Source organism: Dermacentor andersoni, chromosome 4 (assembly GCF_023375885.2).
Source record: "Dermacentor andersoni chromosome 4, qqDerAnde1_hic_scaffold, whole genome shotgun sequence".
NCBI classification, from domain to species: Eukaryota; Metazoa; Arthropoda; class Arachnida; order Ixodida; family Ixodidae; genus Dermacentor; species Dermacentor andersoni.
This window is the reverse complement of record NC_092817.1, coordinates 119,004,945-119,011,506: the sequence shown is the minus strand read 5'-3', so window position 1 is coordinate 119,011,506 and position 6,562 is coordinate 119,004,945. Positions and strand designations below refer to the sequence as shown.

The window sequence follows — 6,562 nt, the reverse complement described above, 5'->3', positions numbered from 1 at the left end:
CACCGCTTATCTTACAAGTTATATCGGCATGATCATAGGCATTTGCCGAAAGTCCCGGTCTCTCTAAATGACTGAAAAGATCGTCACTCCCTTATAAACAGCACCGGTCTCTGATATCGCGATGGGATGCAGAATGCCGTGCTTTACTGCGACTACAGTGATTTGGCCCATATAGGCGTCTTTTCAAGGGGCGCAGGAAGACCTTTTCATCAAACCTGAAAAGGCACTGCAGAAAACGCGACGCCTTTTAGAGAATATATATTCACGAAGACGAAATTTGAAGATGACTTTGTAATAATGGATAGAACCAGCGCAATGTTTTCTTTTCCCATTCATTTTCGAGACATCTTATCTCAGCTCAGTTGGCGTGGATGTTGATGTCTATAGCTGCTTTTATTTTTTGTCGTTTTTTTTTCAGATGTATACCTACCGTAATACTTCAAGGCTACTGCAAAGAGACTCTTAAGGGGACCCTGAAACAATTTTGATGATTTTCTACAAACGTACTGAGTCGTTAGAGTAGGTCTTTCTGATCATTAATTGACGCATCTAAGTGCTCCGCGTAAAGCGTGTAACTTATCATAAGGTTTTAAATATGTACGTCGCTGCCGATCGCTGCACACTGCTCGGCGGAATTTTCAGCCGCCCCTACCAATATGACGTAAATCACCCAATTGCCGTCAGTAGGGCGAGCTATCCGATTGGCTGCCCAGGGCGCGTCATCGATAATTTTTCCACCTATATGGTGAACAAATGATATTCGTAATAGTTGTAATTTGTTTCTCTAAAAAGAAAGTAACGGAAGGAAAATGCACAAGAACAATATTTCACTGCGCTTAAGCACTTCCGGCACACAGCAAGCGTCGTCTGCTTGTGTTACAACGTACTCCATTTTGACGAGAGCTCTGCGGTCGGAGTCGGTCTTAGTCTTTTCGCGAGCACTAGGATTCGACTTTGTTGCGTTGTGGACTGCAAACGTAGCTACTGACAATATGTCAAGCTGCGACATCGTGTCCCTCTGTAAGGCAGCAGGCGAGCGGACTGGCTGCAGCGCATCGGACTGCCGCTATCCGATCGGCGCGAGGATTTGCGCGTTTGCGGCCGTCACTTTACACCGGAAGATTACTAGCGCAATAGCGTTTCGCGCGTCCAGTATTAGGGTAAACGCAAGCGCAAGGGGACAGCGCCTGGCCGTCTGACCGCGTCTTTTCACCGCATGAACAGAAGCGTAAATGTGAATGCTCTGCACGGTGCAATTACCTGCTGGCACAGAGCTCGACCACACACAGTAGCAGTAACAAAATGCATTCTTTGCTGCTGGTGTAAATTTTTCGCAGGAGTGTAATCGTCAACACGTTGTTTTTTGTAATTGTTTAAAATGTTTAATACTTGGTTACAGCAATATTAGCTCTTTGTTTGGCTGGTTAAGCTATGCGCCAACTGGTGGCTGGACTGTGGAGACCGATCAGGCAGCTCACGTACGTCTACGCTAAAGTTCCTTCATCAGCGTGAATTTATGCCTCCACTGTTCCGTCGAAACGCCCAGCTCGCCTGTGGTTATTGGAATACCAGAAACGTTCGGCGCTGCGACAGAATGCTCGCAACTCACGCTGCTTCGATAGCTCTCGCTTGGGGTCGACTGCCAAGCAGCTGGCGGTGAGTTTGGAAAGGCTTCGCGCGTTCGCTCCTAGAAAAACGGAAGTAGACGATACGACCTGCCATCATGACGCAGAGCCAGTGAAGGCGGAGCTTAGCCTCGATCACTTGGCGAACGAGTCGAGGAGCAAATGCATGACTATGGAGGAGGCTAACTTGTAATTGTCCGTAGCTCTCTTAATATGAGAAGTTTCGCACAAATTGTGGTGCGAATGATTAACTTTAGCTGTACCCCACGCGTCTACAAAATTTGTCCGAACTGTTTCAGGGGCCCTGCAAATACCGCTGCTGCTCCGTTCGCTGGAGGAAAGGAGGAATGCGCACGTGTGCAAGTATTTTTGCCCTGGAGTAGCTTATACCCATGGACTACCCAATGGCTAGCGTTAATGGATTGTTGCGTAGGGGTATCCACGTCATATGTCGAGCGTCATAGAGGGGCCCTCGGAAGCCGCACGATAGATAGAGAGAGAAAGAGAGAGAGAGAGAGCTGTTCGATGCGAGATGAAGAAGAAAAACAAGACGAAGCAGAAGAAGCAGAAGAAGATTTCTCCTCACTCTTAAAATAACAGAGAAGTAAACGTGTTAGACACAGAAAATCGTGGTTAGTTCCGAAAGAAAGCCAAGCGTATTAAAAGTGAGCTCGCACATATTCTAGCTGACGACAGCGCTGGTAACCTCCGAGGCGAGTTTTCGCCTTACTCAGATAAATAAATTCCTTAGAGCTCTCTAAATTTTTGTAAGATAGGGCTGTTCGCTTTGTCAATATAGGGGGCTTCTGTAGCGATCTTTTTTTGTTGGCTCTGGAGACAGACAAATTCTTTTTAGAAAATTTTATTTCAACGCTAGTCTTCAAATGTTGAAATAATGACGTCACTGCACTTAAGCTGAAACCATATAGTATAAGTTGTGCTAACAAACCAGCCTCCTCCTACCTTTAGCCATGTGCTCCTACTAGAAACCATGAGAAGGAACCTTAGAATTCTAAGGTGGGCGCCAGAGCACCGTTACCAAACGTAGCAGTGTGAAAACAGTATGCCACTTCCCAACACCAATACAAAATATGGCAATAAAATTTTCTTGCATGCCGTGACGCATTGACTCACCACGATGATTACGCGCTGTGTGACTGCCGTCAGGTCATGGAGGAGCGTCAAAAGTTGAACAATGTCCTTACGCGCCTCCGCAGCCTACCTATGTCGGTGGACGTTACTTTAGTCCCTTGGCCAGACGTAAAATTGAGTTTTAAGGCTATCGAGGCCTTGCTTGATTGTTTAATAAGCACATGCCTGGACTGTAGGCTTTGAGTAGTCCAAATATCTTACCATATGGTTTACATCTTTCCACATATCGTCACCCATCATGCGCCTTTTTCATTCCGTTTTCCCCTTCTCCCTTGCAGAGTAGCTGGCTAGAGGAATGTACCTCAGGCCGACCTCTCTGCATATCGCACCATAAAACCATTCGCTTTCTCAAGGTGCTTACACGTCATTTGCAGCGAAGCACGCAGATACCCCGTCCATCTTTAGCTCCATGCCAAAACTCACACAGACACGTGACCAGTGGGACTGTACAATGGCACTCTACCAAGGTTGTTCCGTCTGTCGGTGGTTCCGGGTAAATTTGTGTGGCTTAGTCGACTGCGAAGCTTCACGACCGCCTTGTCGTGCGCAGAACAAGGTGCCCGTTTATGTCGAGATTCGCCCGGCTCCTCTGTTTTTTGTTGGAGCAAGCGGTGATTTCACCTGTTAAGAATAACTATTTGTATTTCATTCAGTAGGCACCTATATTGAGAATAAAGTCAAAGGTACTGTAGTAGAGGGCAGCTACTGCGCCATTAGCGCGTGAGCTGTGCTCCATTAACGAGCCCAGTAACACTTTGTCGTTTACTTGACATGCGTTCACAACGCTGCAGCACGATCATGAGCCATACTTGATATGCTAATCTGAAAGGTATTTTTCACTGAGTGAAATCATAACACGCCGTCACAACTATTCTACGTATTGCTCATCATGGTGTCGCTACATTAGTTTTGTCACGTCTGGTCTACCGCGATAGGAAGCGATACGAAAAGTCGTCGCCGTTGGCATTTTTCGTGCTGTCACGGCGTCGACGTGCATATGCGTCCTGTGCGTGGATGGTTAAACCAGGTTATATTTCTTGTGCACACCAGCAGAACCGTCTATTTTACTGTAGTTGGGTTTGCAGAGACGCGCAGTGCGTTTGACCGCAAACGCGACGAATCCACGTGGATGCACTGTCATGCTGTGCTCAATCGTTTCTGACGGAGCCTGAGCAGCGTCCTGGCTTCAGCTGCTGGTACAAGCACTCGGCGCACGCCCATTAGCGTTCCTCCGAAGATGCTGTATTCCAAACCACGCTGCGGTGTATACACTAGCTTGAGGAAAATGGAAACGCCAATGTAAAGGTAAACCGATGTATGTAATACTTTGTATGGGTTCTGGCGAACGCTGATGGTTTTCATTAGGTCACATCTGTTTGGCCATCGAGATGCGACACCTGAGCAACACCGTTACCGGTGCATCTCATCACATTAGCTTCTTGAGATGCCTTGAGAGCCTCAGAAAACCATTTTGGCTTGGAACAGCTTCAGTTCTATGGTCACAACGTTAGTGATCAAGACGTTCGATGTGACCCTGCTAAAATCGTTGCCGTCGCTAATTTGCCGAAGTCATGCGGTACACAGGGCCGCGCGAACTTTTCTGGGCCTTGGCGCCTACCGAGGGCAATTGACAAGATGCCAGCGGCTGTAAGGTTGTTGGCCGGGGAACAGGAGGGCTCAAAAATACATATAAATATGAAATCTCGTGATATTAGAGAAAGAAAACATGTTCTTTGCATAAATTTTCTTCTTCCTAACACACGACTGCCTTTTTGTGAGGTGTAGGGAAGTACATTGTCCAATTTAAAATAAAGAAAACGGTAGCACTTCCGATCAAGTGTCCTAGTTGGCACTGTGTCATTTCGCTCGTGACATGAGTTATAAAAGTTTTGGCCTCAAAATGAATGATGCCCAGCCTAAACACGTTATCGAACCTGAGAATCAAGAAGCGTTTAGAACAGCAACTGCCTCGTCACCTGCGGCTTAAAGATTAATTTAAAGTCGCAACTATAGCACTGAAAGATCACACAGCAGAAACGTAGCTTTGGACGTGTAGATTTATTTTGCCTAGCTATGTATGACGCTTCTGCGCTATGTCTTTCTTATTAATAAATCCTAATAAGTTCTAACTTGGCATTTTATGCCACACTGCAATCCTGCCTGGACCATGTACTATGCATGTGTGAGAAGGAAGGCTCTTGCTCGGTTCAGTCTTTAGGCAACGGCTTAATGGGCCGGACGGCCGCATTACGGTGCTTGGATGAGTGCCTGACCGCACGACAGCACTTCGGCTGGTACGTACACAGACACCAGGCGCCTTCGAAACGTTCGTTACTCCTTCGAAAGAAGGCGTAGTCGGAACAGTGTGCAACTGAGCGGCACTGGTACCGATCGCAGGAACGCTCTCAAATGTCTGTCTGATGTATTCGAGAGACTTCCCCTTGGTTTCTGGAACGTACATGTACACGAAGAAGACCTGTAGACAGTGACCAACGCGAATATTCCGAAGTTACGGGAGAAGTTAAATAGGCGGACGAGGTCATGGAACTCCTTGGGGATAAGGAACTGGCTGAAGACACAGAAGGCGGTGCTGATGCCGGTGGAGAAACTGCGGGATACAGGTTTTAATATCTCTCCCATAATGACCCAGGACACCATGCCGAGGCCGTAGGTAGATTTTTTTATTCGTTTAGCATTGGTTCAGGCACAGTTATAGTCTGGACGGCAAAGCTGAATGCAGAACATTGCCTGATAAAGGCCTTGTCACCCATACGTATACATATGCGCCGTGAGCGACGCGAGCGGCACGTAGCGATTACGAAGATGAAAGTCTCCATTGCCCATGTTCTTGTAGTAGTAGAAGAAGCCCAGCACCGCCAGGCTGGTCGCCACAATTAGAGACGAGACACGCATGAGGCAGCGGTAAGCTGCGTGGTGGATGAGAAGCGACGCTGCGAGCGACGATATTACTTGCACTACGCTCAGCCTAATCGTGCAATCGTGGGCAGAAATCATCGATCCGGATGACTCCGGTATCTTGACAGCATCGAAAGTGATAACTCTGATGATGTGGAAATGTTGGACAGGAGCGTGTAGGCGAGCGGCATCAAGAAGCTGTGCTGCAGCAGGTCTCCGACGGCAGCCGGAAGACGCAGCTGGATCAGGCACTCGGCTTCGGCGGAGAACTTTGGCCTGTACAGGAGTCGCCGAGCGTCGAGCGCCTTGTCGCGCCGTCACCAGCCAGCGGAGGAACTCGACGGGGGAGTCCGTGGAGACGGCCATTAACACGGGGCACGCGGTACACAGCATAGCGGGGCCAGCCAGTCGAGCCACTTGCCGCCGACGAAGGCGACCAGCACGCCCAGCGTGATGGCCAACTGCACGCCGAAGCCCAGGAGGCCGCGAACGTGAGGCGGGCTGATCTCGGCCACAAACACGGGAACCGCGAGCGAGACGAGGCCGCAGCAGAAGCCGATGAGCACGCGACCCGCGAACATCCACGGAAGGCTGCACGTTGCACAGCGCGATGCAGAGGCAGCCGCCCACGAAGCCCAGTGACGACAGCTGGATGGGCCGCACGCGTCCGAAGCGCTCGATGAGGAAGCCGCTCACCAGGCTGCCCGTGAGGGCGGCCACTGCGAGCACGGAGCCCAACCAAGTCTTCCGGAAGTGCACTAAGTGGATGCCGCGGGCCGCCATGCTGGCCAGCTCCGGTGCGAGTATCGCGGGACGCTTCCAGTCGCCACCGAGGCAAGCGACGATGAACTGGACACATAGTAGAAAGC

General features: G+C 49.3%; 1 pseudogene; it reads right to left on the bottom strand.

Annotated features, from left to right (window-relative positions):
- Positions 1-5,455: 5,455 nt before the first annotated feature.
- Positions 5,456-6,349, bottom strand: LOC126537450 (facilitated trehalose transporter Tret1-like; annotated as a pseudogene).
- Between the last annotated feature and the right edge of the window lie 213 nt (positions 6,350-6,562).